This window comes from Suncus etruscus, chromosome 1 (assembly GCF_024139225.1).
Source record: "Suncus etruscus isolate mSunEtr1 chromosome 1, mSunEtr1.pri.cur, whole genome shotgun sequence".
NCBI lineage: Eukaryota > Metazoa > Chordata > Mammalia > Eulipotyphla > Soricidae > Suncus > Suncus etruscus.
The window spans coordinates 61,453,623-61,467,540 of record NC_064848.1 but is presented as its reverse complement, the minus strand read 5'-3'; positions in this window follow the sequence as shown (position 1 = coordinate 61,467,540).

Here is a 13,918-nt window from a genome sequence, read left to right as displayed (position 1 = left end):
ACAGAATCAATACCCAACCTAACAAGCTAGATACAGAGGGAACCACTTATACTAGCAACCTGGGGAGCAAAGGAGGGGGATATGTGATGCATGCTGGAAACAGGGGTGGAGGGCGGACAACATTGGTGGTGGGAATGGCCCTGATTCAATGTCACTATGTACCTAAAATATTACCGTGAAAGATTTGTAATCCACTTTGGTCAAAATAAAAATTATTTAATAAAAAGAGGGGAAAGGGTTATCATTCAGAATTGATAAAAACAAACAAACAAACAAAAACAACGTAGGCACAACACTCCAAGACATAGATCTCATTGATATTTTCAATGAACGGAATCAGTTGTCAAAAAAAAATGTAGACAACTTGAAACTAAAGTTTTTTGTTTTGTTTTGTTTTTATTTATGGGTCACACCCAGTAGCACCCAAGGGTTACTCCTGGCTCTATACTCAGAAATCGCCCCTGGCAGGCATCCCTGGGATGCCGGGATTCAAACCATCATCCTTCTGCATGAAAGGCAAGTGCCTTACCTCCATGCTATCTCTCCAGCCCCGAAACTAAAGTTTTTGCATGACAAAAGAAATTCTAGCTAACCTACAGATGGAGGAAATAATTCTATACCATACCAGATAAGGATTAACGACTAAAATATATTAAGCTTATCAATACAAAATATTAACTCATCTAAAAATGGAGAGATGAACAGAAAATACTTCCCTAAAGAAGGCATACAGATGATGAGTTGGCATATGAAAAAGTCATTTTTCTCTAAAGAAGAAAATGCAAATCAAAATGACAATATCATCTCATATGAACGATAATGGCAAATATCAAAATGATTTGAAACAACTTGTGTTGGCAGAAATGTGATAAAAAAATGGGAACCTTCATTTATTCCTATTCATCCTCTATGGAAAATAGTATCAATAGAGAACTTCCATATAACCCAGTGATTTCGCGTTTTGAAATCTACCCCATGAGCACAACGGCATTAGTTTGAAAAAGTATGTGCACATCTATATTAGTTGCAACACAAAGTACAATAGCTAGTAGATGCAAATAACCCAAATATCCAACAGATATTTGGATAGTTAAAAAAAAGTTGTGGGGTATAACTGAGTGAAAAGTTCCTGGCATCATAAAAAGACCTGGGGGTGTAAAAAAGAGCATGTATGGAGCTTGTATTTATTCCCATGACAGTCTGTTTCAAGGGCAGAGAATCCTTGTGTCTCTTAGGCCAAGGGAATTCCTTTTCTAATCTCCCCAATATTTACTGTCTATGCAAAAAAAAAGCACAATTTTTGTTTTGCTTTGTTTTTTTCTTCTCTCTTTCTTTTCATTTTGTGCTTGTAGTTATTGTTTGGTTGTTGTCTTTATTGCTGTGGTGCTTTTTTGTAGTCATGGTTTAGGTTTTTTTGGTTTGATTTTTGTTTGTTTTTTGTTGTTGTTTTGCTTTTTTGTTGTTTTTTCTTTGTTTCTGTTTTTTGTATGTTTTTGTCTTTTTGTTATGTTTTTTTTCCCTTTCTTCTTTTAAATTGCTATCTATAACCTCTAGACGGACTCCTTCTGTTTTTTTTTTTTTCAAACAGAACCACATAACTTGAATTATCTTGTTATTCCTCACAAATTGAGAGAAAAAAGAATGGATGGAATCAAGACCAAACAGGTGTATGAACATTGAATAGAAAGAAAAACAAAATGATCAGACTTAAACACCAAATCCAAAGTCAATGACAACAGAATTGATACCCATTCTACAACTAGCTATACACACTTATACTAGTAGCCCGGGGGGCAAAGAAGGGGGATACAGGATGCATGCTGGGAAGAGGGGTGGAGGGAGGACACCACTGGTAGTGGGAATCCCCCTAATTCAATGTCACCATGTACCTAAAATATTACTGTGAAAGATTTGTAATTCACTTTGATCACAATAAAATTATTAAAATATAGAAAAAGAATCTCTCCCAATATGCAGGATAAGTAAAAGACCTGGTATGAGAACAATAAGTTGTGGAAGTCATTGGAGTTGAAGATTTTGTCTATAGAATTGATTTTACTTGAGAAAGAAATTCACATTTCCCTTGTGGAAGGAAATGGGCTTTTGGATGATGTGTGTGGTGTTGAAATGATGTGTGCATCTGTATAATTGACAATATTGTCAAACCTGGTACCTCAATAAAAATGGTTTAAAATTTTTAAAAATTCCAATTATGTTTTTTAAAGACATAGAGCAAATACTAAAATTTGTATGGAATATAAAATACAAAATAGCCAAATTGCCTGAACAGTTCTGAAGAAAAAAAAAGATGGTAGGATTGTAGGCTATCATTTTAAATAAACTGTAGCACTAAAACAAGTTGTGGCTTATAAATACAATAGAATATAATGCAACTATAAGAAAAGATAAATTTTAGTTACAACAACTTGGCTAGAACTGGAACTATTAAGTGAAATAGTCAGAGGGAAATTAATATTATATAATCTTGATCATCTGTGGTATACAGAGAAACAAAAAAAGGGAATAGACAATTCTTTGGGGTTTTGGGGCTATACCCAGTTAAATCCTGGCTCTGTTCTCAGGGATTGCTCCTGGAAGGTTCTGGGTACAACATGGGGTGCTGCGGATCAAACCCAGGTTGTCCTCATGCAAGGTAAGCATCCTCCTATCTTATCACTCCAGCTCCTTAAGAACAGATTCTTTATTTTATTTTTGACTAGACAATTCTTAATGATGGCAAATATATGAACTTTGATCATAAAACAGAGATGACCAATATTGGAGGGGAAACCAGTCAGGGGGAAAAGAAAGAGGAGAACTATAAGTAATATAAGGACAATAGTGAAGGATTGGAAATTATAGTGGTGGTGTAACTTTTACATCAAAACCATAAACACCAATATTATTGTAACCGTATTTCCTATACTACAACTAAAAAAACTTTTTTTTTTGGTTTTTAGGTCACACCTGACAGCGCTCAGGGGTTACTCCTGGCTTTATGCTCAGAGATCACTCCTGGAAAGCTTGGGGAACCATATGGGTTGCCAGGATTTGAACTACTGTCCTTCCACATGCAAGGCAAACACCCCACCAATGCTATCTCTTGGCCCCTACAACTAAAAAATACTTTAAATGGTATTTAAGGCCCCATACCAGAGCCTTTCTCCCTGGCCTGGGGAGTGCTGGGAGGCTTGGCAGGCCCCCAGCCATCCTTGTCTTTTTCCCCTGACTCCAGGCCTTCCCTGGGTGCCAGCTCAGATGGCCAGAAGTGGGTTCAGGTGGACTCTTAGTGGTCCTCAGGCTTCCCCCCTCCCTCCGTACTCCAGGGTGGAGGTACATGGGGAGGAGGGGGGGCAGACATCTGGCTTCCGGTTTCCTCGATTCTGGAGACCAGCTCTTGCCAGGTATGGGGTTTGGGGAGGCCTCATACCGGAGCCCTTCTCCCTAACCTGGGGAGTGCTGGGAGGCTTGGCAGGCCCCCAGCCATCCTTATCTTTTTCCCCTGACTCCAGGCCTTCCCTGGGTGCCAGCTCAGATGGCCAGAAGTGGGTTCAGGTGGACTTTTAGTGATCCTCAGGTTTCCCCCCACCTCTCCCTACACTAATGGAAATGCGCTTTGGGAGGAGGGTGGGCCGTTCTAGCACCGGTTTATGTTGGGACAGTCACTGGAATTTTTTTCTCCTTGTTTTCCTATTGATAGTATTGTATGCATATATTTTATATATCCATAACATCCATCTTGTATTGTGACCTTGATACTGCCTTACAAATCTCATTTCTAATATTTTACTGCCTCAGTCCCAACCCTTATTTCTCCCCATCTTCCCATGTAGGTGCAGCTCATGACATGAAGCTCACCACGTAGAGTGATAAGTGCAGTTAGAGAAATAACTACACTGAAAATTATCATAAATGTGAATGAATGAGGGAAAAAGAAAGCCTGTCTTGAGTACAGGTGTGGGTGGGGTGGGGAGTAGGTAGATCTAGGAAATTGGTGGTGGGAATCCTGCACTGGTGAAGGGGGATGTTCTTTACATGACTGTAGTCATACAACTACAATTATATTTGTAATCATGGTGTTTAAAGATAATTTATATAAAAAAGGTATTTAAAAAGTAATTATTTTCTTTTCATAGAAATTATAACAATATTAATAACTTTTAATTGTGAACAAATATAATTTCTATTGTTAATGTTAACTACTACATTTAAAAGGTGGAAAATAACATAGAAAATTATATATATATATGGTTTTTGGGGCCACACCCAGTAACACTCAGGGGTTACTCCTGGCTATGGACTCAGATATCGCTCCTGGCTTGGGAGGACTATATGGGATGCTAGGGGATTGAACCATGATCCGTGCTAGGTTGGCCCATGCAAGGCAGATGCCTTACCTCTAGTGCCACCACTCTGGCCCCAGAAAATAATATTTTTAACAATAATTCAGAGTGAGGGAGTTAGAGACAAAGAAACAAGAATGTTCAAATAACTTTTTCATGAGGTATTGATTAATGATAATAAAATAACTGATCCATATTTTTATATAAAAGATTGTCTTATAGGATAGAAAAACATTGTCTAGGATTAATCTATTACAGTTCTTAAATGTTCACATGTACCAGAATTTACCTGGATAGCTTTCTTTCACATCCCAGAGTTTCTGATTCAGTAGGTGGTGGTGCCCACTGACTTACATTTTTCATAGTTCAAATGGTGCCGTTCCAATACTGTGATTCAGATCTAATTCGTTGAGAACCACTGGTTTATCTGAGGTCCAAAATGACTAGACACAAATACACACCTGTTAAGAGTTACAACAATAGGGAGGGACTTCAGAGCATAAAAACCGGCTAACCTTTGCAAAAGCTGGCTCCCTGTGTGTGACACCAGGCGGGGAAAATCCGCGAAAGTACACTGGCCCAGTGGGGCTCAGCTGTGAAAGACTGTGAGTGTGACCTGTCTATGTCTGTCTACTGTCCTCTTGCGTGAAACTCTTGCGAGTGGGGCAAAAAGAGCCTCCAGAAACCTCGCTCGCCCAGACGCCATTTTCAGGGAGGGACTTCAGAGCATAAAAACCGGCTAACCTTTGCAAAAGCTGGCTCCCTGTGTGTGACACCAGGCGGGGAAAATCCGCGAAAGTACACCGGCCCAGTGGGGCTCAGCTGTGAAAGACTGTGAGTGTGACCTGTCTATGTCTGTCTACTGTCCTCTTGCGTGAAACTCTTGCGAGTGGGGCAAAAAGAGCCTCCAGAAACCTCGCTCGCCCAGACGCCATTTTCAGGGAGGGACTTCAGAGCATAAAAACCGGCTAACCTTTGCAAAAGCTGGCTCCCTGTGTGTGACACCAGGCGGGGAAAATCCGCGAAAGTACACCGGCCCAGTGGGGCTCAGCTGTGAAAGACTGTGAGCGTGACCTGTCTATGTCTGTCTACTGTCCTCTTGCGTGAAACTCTTGCGAGTGGGGCAAAAAGAGCCTCCAGAAACCTCGCTCGCCCAGACGCCATTTTCAGGGAGGGACTTCAGAGCATAAAAACCGGCTAACCTTTGCAAAAGCTGGCTCCCTGTGTGTGACACCAGGCGGGGAAAATCCGCGAAAGTACACCGGCCCAGTGGGGCTCAGCTGTGAAAGACTGTGAGTGTGACCTGTCTATGTCTGTCTACTGTCCTCTTGCGTGAAACTCTTGCGAGTGGGGCAAAAAGAGGCTCAGAGGAGCACGGCCGCTCCGCTTCGCTACGCGGCCGTGCACTCTTTCTAAGGAAAGAACTCCATTGCAACAAGAAGGAAAAATCACACTAAGAACGGCGCTATATCACAGAAGCAAACATTTCTCTCTGGACTGTCTTCTCTGTTGCATGCTCGGGCCTAAGATTTGACCCAGTGTGAGGCTTCATCCACGGAGGACTCCCCTCCCTTAGAGGCAAGTCAGCCCATCCAGAAAGGGAGGAGCCAGAGGAGTGTGCTGCCTACATCATATAGACAATGAATACCACCACAACACGTAGAAAAACCCACAATACAAGTGTGACAATGGGGAAACAACGCAGGCCAGCATCAGACATAGAGAATGAAGATGACAATTCTGAGGACCAGATAATGACTGAACAACTAATCAACCTCTCAGATAAGGACTTTAGACTAGCAATATGGAAGGTGCTCAACAGACTCCAAGAAACCATGGATCGAGTTGAACAGAACACTAATAAGAACCAAGAAAATATGAAGGCAGAAATGACAAAACTCCAAACTGAAATAACATGTCAACTAACAGGACTGAAAAAGTCAGTAAACGAAGTGAATGACAAAATGGATAAGCTCTGGGACAGGGTATCAGAAGCTGAGAATAGACTTGGTGCTGTGGAAGATGAGATACATAACAATTCCATACAGCAGGAGAGATTGGACAAAAAACTTAAAGCAAATGAGCAGACAATGGAAAAATTAGTCAAAGAATGGGAACAGACGAAAATAGAAGTCTATGATAAGATCAACAGAAACAACTTAAGAATCATTGGAGTCCCAGAGACCCAGGAAGAAAATTTCCAGGAAGAATCAATGGTCAAGAACATCATTAAAGAGAAACTTCCAGAGCTAAAGAATATATGTGATCAAATCCTGCATGCCCGAAGAGTACCAACCAAAAGAGACCCCAAAAAAACCACCCCAAGACACATCCTAGTCACAATGACAAATCCCACAGATAGAGACAGAATTCTGAAAACAGCAAGATCAAAAGGGGAAATCATGTTCAAGCAAGCTTCCCTGAGATTTACAGCAGACCTGTCACCAGAAACGCTCAATGCCAGAAAGCAGTGGTGGGATATTGTGACAAGACTGAATGAAATGAATGCTTCACCCAGAATACTATACCCAGCAAAACTCACTTTCCGGTTTGATGGAAGAATACATGGTTTCACAGACAAAAAACAGCTCAGAAACTTCACAGACACAAAACCAGTCTTAAGAGAAAAACTGAAAGACCTAATCTAAGACAAGACTACCCAAAAGACACACCAAATTTTGAAATAAAGATGGCGTTAAATCCCAGGACAATTCTTTCTCTCAACGTCAATGGACTAAATGCACCAGTTAAGAGACACAGAGTGGCTAAATGGATCAAAAAACTCAATCCAACCTTCTGCTGCCTACAAGAAACGCACCTGAATAGTCAGAACAAACATAGACTCAAAATAAAAGGCTGGAGAAAAGTTATCCAAGCAAACAACACCCATAAAAAAGCTGGAGTGGCCATACTAATATCAGATAATGCAAACTTTATACTCAGGAAGGTTGTAAGGGACAAAGACGGACATTTTATATTAATCAAGGGGTACGTAGAGCAGGAAGAATTCACTCTCCTAAACATATATGCACCGAATGAGGGGCCAGCAAAATATTTAATACAACTGTTGACAAATCTGAAAAATAATATCAACAACAACACAATAATTGTGGGGGACCTTAACACGGCTTTGTCAACACTGGACAGGTCAACCAGACTGAAACCCAACAAGAATATACTAGACCTGAGGAGAGAAATGGAAGAAAGAGGCCTAGTGGATATATATAGGACACTCCATCCCCAGAAACCTGGATACACATTCTTCTCCAATGTACATGGGACATTCTCCAGGATAGACTACATGCTGGCACATAAAACATACCTCCATAAGATCAAGAGAATAGAAATTTTGCAGACTACCTTCGCTGACCACAAGGCTCTGAAATTATTTGTGAACTCCAAAGGGACTCAGAAGAAACACTTTAACACCTGGAAGTTAAACAGCCTCATGCTCAATAACCAGTGGGTCCGAGATGAAATCAAGGAGGAAATAAAAAGGTTCCTGGAAACAAATGACAATAAAGACACAAACTCTCAGAACTTATGGGACACAGCAAAAGCAGTACTGAGAGGAAAATTTATAGCTTTGCAAGCACACATCAGGAAGGAAGAAGGAGCTTACCTGAGTAGCTTAATGACACAGCTAATAGAACTAGAAAATGCTCAACAAAAGGACCCAAGAATAGGAAGACAGAAGGAAATAACAAAGCTGAGAGCAGAAATCAACGAAGTGGAAACTCAAAAAACAATCCGAAAGATCAACGAAAGCAGAAGTTGGTTCTTTGAAAAAATAAACAAGATTGATAGACCACTGGCAAACCTAACAAAGAAAGAGAGAGAGAGAAACTTGATAACTCGTATCAGGAATGAAAAAGGAGAGATCACTACTGATATGACAGAGATTCAAAGGGTAATCAGAAACTACTTTGAAAAACTCTACGCCACTAAAAATGAGAACCTGGAAAAAATGGATAAATTCTTGGACTCTTATAATCTTCCACGGTTGAAGGAAGAGGATGTAGCATATCTAAACACCCCCATCACCATTGATGAAATTAAAACAGTAATCAAATGTCTGCCGAAAAACAAAAGCCCAGGTCCAGATGGATTCACTAATGAATTCTATCAAACTTTCCAAGAGGAACTACTGCCAATCTTGGCAAGACTCTTTCATGAAATTGAAAAAACAGAAACACTTCCAAATAGCTTTTATGAAGCCAACATCACCTTGATACCTAAACCAGACAGAGACGCTACCAAAAAAGAAAATTACAGACCAATATCACTGATGAATGCAGATGCAAAGATCCTCAACAAAATCCTGGCAAATAGGATTCAATGCCTCGTTAAGAAGATCATCCACTACGATCAAGTAGGTTTTATCCCAGGAATGCAAGGCTGGTTTAACATCCGTAAATCTATCAACATAATACACAACATCAATAACAAGAAAAATAAAAACCACATGATCATATCAATAGATGCAGAGAAAGCATTTGATAAGGTCCAACACCCATTCTTGATCAAAACTCTCAGCAAGATGGGAATGGAGGGAACCTTTCTCAATATAGTGAAGGCCATCTACCACAAGCCAGTGGCAAATATTATCCTCAATGGAGAAAAACTGAAAGCCTTCCCTCTAAATTCTGGCACAAGACAAGGCTGTCCTCTCTCACCACTCCTATTCAACATAGCACTGGAAGTACTTGCTATAGCGATTAGGCAAGAAAAGGATATCAAGGGAATCCAGATAGGAAAGGAAGAAGTCAAGCTCTCACTGTTTGCAGATGACATGATACTCTACTTAGAAAACCCTAAAGACTCTATCAAAAAGCTTCTAGAAACAATAGACTCATATAGCAAGGTGGCAGGCTACAAAATTAACACACAAAAATCAATGGCCTTTCTATATACCAATAGTAATAAGGATGAAATGGACATTAAGAAAACAACCCCATTCACAATAGTACCACACAAACTCAAATATCTTGGAATCAACTTGACCAAATATGTGAAGGACCTATACAAAGAAAACTATAAAACTCTGCTCCAAGAAATAAGAGAGGACACACGGAAATGGAAACACATACCCTGCTCATGGATTGGCAGGATTAACATCATCAAAATGTCAATACTCCCCAAGGCATTATACAGATTTAATGCCATCCCTCTAAAGATACCCATGACATTCTTCAAAGAAGTGGATCAGACACTCTTGAAATTCATTTGGAACAATAAACACCCTCGAATAGCTAAAGCAATCATTGGGAAAAAGAATATGGGAGGAATTACTTTTCCCAACTTTAAACTGTACTACAAAGCAACAGTTATCAAAACAGCATGGTATTGGAATAAGGATAGGTCCTCAGATCAGTGGAATAGGCTTGAATACTCAGAAAATGTTCCCCAGACATACAACCATCTTATTTTTGATAAAGGAGCAGGAAATCCTAAATGGAGCAGGGAAAGCCTCTTCAACAAGTGGTGTTGGCACAATTGGATAGCCACTTGCAAAAAATTAAACTTAGACCCCCAGCTAACATCATGTACAAAGGTAAAATCCAAATGGATTAAAGACCTCGATATCAGCCCCCAAACCATAAGATATATAGAACAGCACATAGGCAAAACACTCCAGGACATTACAGGCATCTTCAAGGAGGAAACTGCACTCTCCAAGCAAGTGAAAGCAGAGATTAACAGATGGGAATATATTAAGCTGAGAAGCTTCTGCACCTCAAAGGAAATAGTGCCCAGGATACAAGAGCCACCCACTGAGTGGGAGAAACTATTCACCCAATACCCATCAGATAAGGGGCTAATCTACAAAATATACAAGGCACTGACAGAACTTTACAAGAAAAAAACATCTAACCCCATCAAAAAATGGGGAGAAGAAATGAACAGACACTTTGACAAAGAAGAAATACGCATGGCCAAAAGACACATGAAAAAATGTTCCACATCACTAATCATCAGGGAGATGCAAATCAAAACAACGATGAGATACCACCTCACACCCCAGAGAATGGCACACATCACAAAGAATGAGAATAAACAGTGTTGGCGGGGATGTGGAGAGAAAGGAACTCTTATCCACTGCTGGTGGGAATGCTGTCTAGTTCAACCTTTATGGAAAGCGATATGGAGATTCCTCCAAAAACTGGAAATCGAGCTCCCATACGATCCAGCTATACCACTCCTAGGAATATACCCTAGGAACACAAAAATACAATACAAAAACCCCTTCCTTACACCTATATTCATTGCAGCTCTATTTACCATAGCAAGACTCTGGAAACAACCAAGATGCCCTTCAACAGACGAATGGCTAAAGAAACTGTGGTACATATACACAATGGAATATTATGCAGCTGTCAGGAGAGATGAAGTCATGAAATTTTCCTATACATGGATGTACATGGAATCTATTATGCTGAGTGAAATAAGTCAGAGAGAGAGAGAAAAACGCAGAATGGTCTCACTCATCTATGGGTTTTAAGAAAAATGAAAGACACCCTTGTAATAATAATTTTCAGACACAAAAGAGAAAAGAGCTGGAAGTTCCAGCTCACCTCAGGAAGCTCACCACAAAGAGTGATGAGTTTAGTTAGAGAAATAACTACATTTTGAACTGTCCTAATATTGAGAATGTATGAGGGAAATGTAGAGCCTGTTTAGGGTACAGGCGGGGGTTGGGTGGGGAGGAGGGAGATTTGGGACTTGGGTGATGGGAATATTGCACTGGTGATGGGTGGTGTTCCTTTTATGACCGAAACCCAAACACAATCATGTATGTAATCAAGGTGTTTAAATAAAAAAAATTATGCATTAAAAAAAAATAAAAAATAATTTATATTGAAAAATAACTCATCTTATCTCTGATAGTGATCTTTGCTCTGAAATAACTCTGGTAGTAATAAAGCCACTCTAGGTTTTCACTGATTATAGTCAACACACAAATTTTCTTTACTCTTTTAATATATTTGTATTTAATATTATAAATGAATGTTTTGAGAAGCACATAGTTGAATTTAGATTTTTTACATAATAAAATTCTACCTTTTAATCTTAAAAAAAAAAAAAGAGTTACAACAATTTAGTTAACTTTTGGTTGCTTTTGTAAATGATTTTCTCCTCACAGACAAGTGGTTAAAAATAAGATTACATAAAAAGTTCTGATTAGTGACTTAAGGAGGCAATCTATTTAAGAGCATAAAGTGCTGGAGAGATAGAACAGTGGTAGGATGTTTGCCTTGCACACAGCTGACCCAGGATGGACCTGGGTTTGATTCCTGGCATCCCACTTGGTCCCCCGAGACTGCTAGGAGGAATTTCTGAATGGAGAGCCAGAAGTAATCCCTGAGCATCGCCAAGTGTGGCCCAAAAACAAAAAGGAAAATTAAAAAGAGCATAGATAAATGATTTTAAGTTGTTTCTGAGTGTTTAGCAGATGCAACAATGAGGCATACCTAAATATAGGATGCAACAGTATTATTTACTTTTGTTGTTTCTTATTCTCAAAAGAACATATTATATATCTTAACTGCTATTCCAAGTTCCATCCTCACTCTATTTTTCTAGCTACTCACTCTATTTGAATTTAACTACCTATTCCTGTGATTTCCTTTAATATAGACATACACACACACACACACACACACACACACACACACCCCAATAGATACTAACTTTGGTAAGGATTTTCTTATCTTCAACTCATTTACTGAGTTGCCCAAGACAAAACCCTCAGTATTCTCTCATTTCTGTATTATAAAATTTGTGTATTCTTGCTCATTAGTGAAATTTATTTATATATGTATTTTATAAATAATTTGTTTATTTAAGTACCGTGGTTACAAACATGTTCGTAGTTAGGTTTCCATAATCAAATGTACACCACTCTTTCACCAGTATAACTTTCCCATCACTAATGTTCCCATGTTCCCAATTTCCCTCCTTCTACAACCCCTGCCTATTTTCAGGAGAGGCATTCTATTTCTCTCTTTCACTATCATTGTCATGGTAGTTGTTAGTTATTTCTCTACCTGCGTTCACCACTCTTTGTGGTAAGCTTCATTCAAATCATGGGCTGGTACTTCCAGCCCTCATCTCTATTGTCTCTGGGTATTATTACAATACTGTCTTTAATTTTTCTTAAATCCCAGAGATGAGTGAGACTATTCTGTGTCTATCTCACCTCTGATATTTCACTCAGCATAGTAGTTTCCATGTCCATCCATGTATAGACAAACAAGTGGTAGCAGAGAGAAACAAAAGGGAGTACATGAGCCGGAGAGATAGCATGGAGGTAAGGCGTTTGCCTTGTATGCAGAAGGATGGTGGTTTGAATCCTGGCATCTCATATGGTCCCCTGAGCCTGCCAGGAGCAATTTCTGAGAATAGAGCCAGGAGTAATTCCTGAGCGCTGCCGGGTGTGACCCCAAAACCAAAAAAAAAAAAAAAAAAAAAAAAAAAAGGAGGGGACTACATTAAACTGAGAAGCCTCTGCACTTCAAAAGAAAAAATGACTAGAATACATACTTTGCTTCTGCTTGGTATGAAAACCTACAAGAAAAAGTCTTGTCTGGGATAAAAGCTCTGGCCAAAACCAGGGCACAGAAGAGATTGTGTAGCCCAACATTCTTACCACTAAATGCACCAGCCATATAATATGGCACCATTCCATTTTGCAAAGGCATACTAAAAAAAGGAGAAATATTATGTATAGAAACAAGCTCTTACCTACTAGGGATAAGAACCCATACATTTTATAATACAGGGGCACCTCCCACCCTGAAAATGTGTCTAAGACCAACTTAGACTCTATGTGATCAGACAGCAACCAGATCCAATCTTGAGCCCTAGATCCCAAACATAGAACTGCCCTAGTTTCCTGCAAAAGCACCAGGAACCAAACACCCCTTGGGAAATTCCTAAAACTGTACTAGCACCAACTTGCACCAGTTTTGATATAACACTCTGACAATAAGGAAATGACAAATACTTGATCTAAGAGCAGGTTGTCCTATCTCATCACCTAACAGTAAGATAAAATCAGAAGACATGTTGTCCTTTGATCTGTGCAAAAACCAAGAGCACTAACTACAGAAGACTGACTTTGACAACCATGACTGGGCAGAACTTAGCCTGGGACCAATAAGAAAGACCCTAGCCACTTGGCTGACCCCAGCACCCCTCTACGGCCTTGCTCCAGATCTCCAGGGCTTCCCCTGGGCCACATGCCTGGGCAAGCCAGTGAGGTGGGTTCCTTGGAGGAGTTTGAAGGTTACTCTAGGCTTAACATGTGGGTGCTGAGAGCTGCTTGGTTCATTAAAGCAGTCACTTGTAATTTCTCACCAATCTATATATTTAAAACCGCACGGGGGCTAGCGCCCCCACATGCACAATATACATTAATAGTACTCCCTATCCTTGAATTATGTTTTTGTGTATGCAGAATGTCCATTTTGTTATCTGCCCTTTCACACACTCCTACAAAAGCTCATTTTTTTCTTTAACTCTCTCACCCCCTACCATCATTACTCCACATTTATCCTTTTTACCTTCAGTAC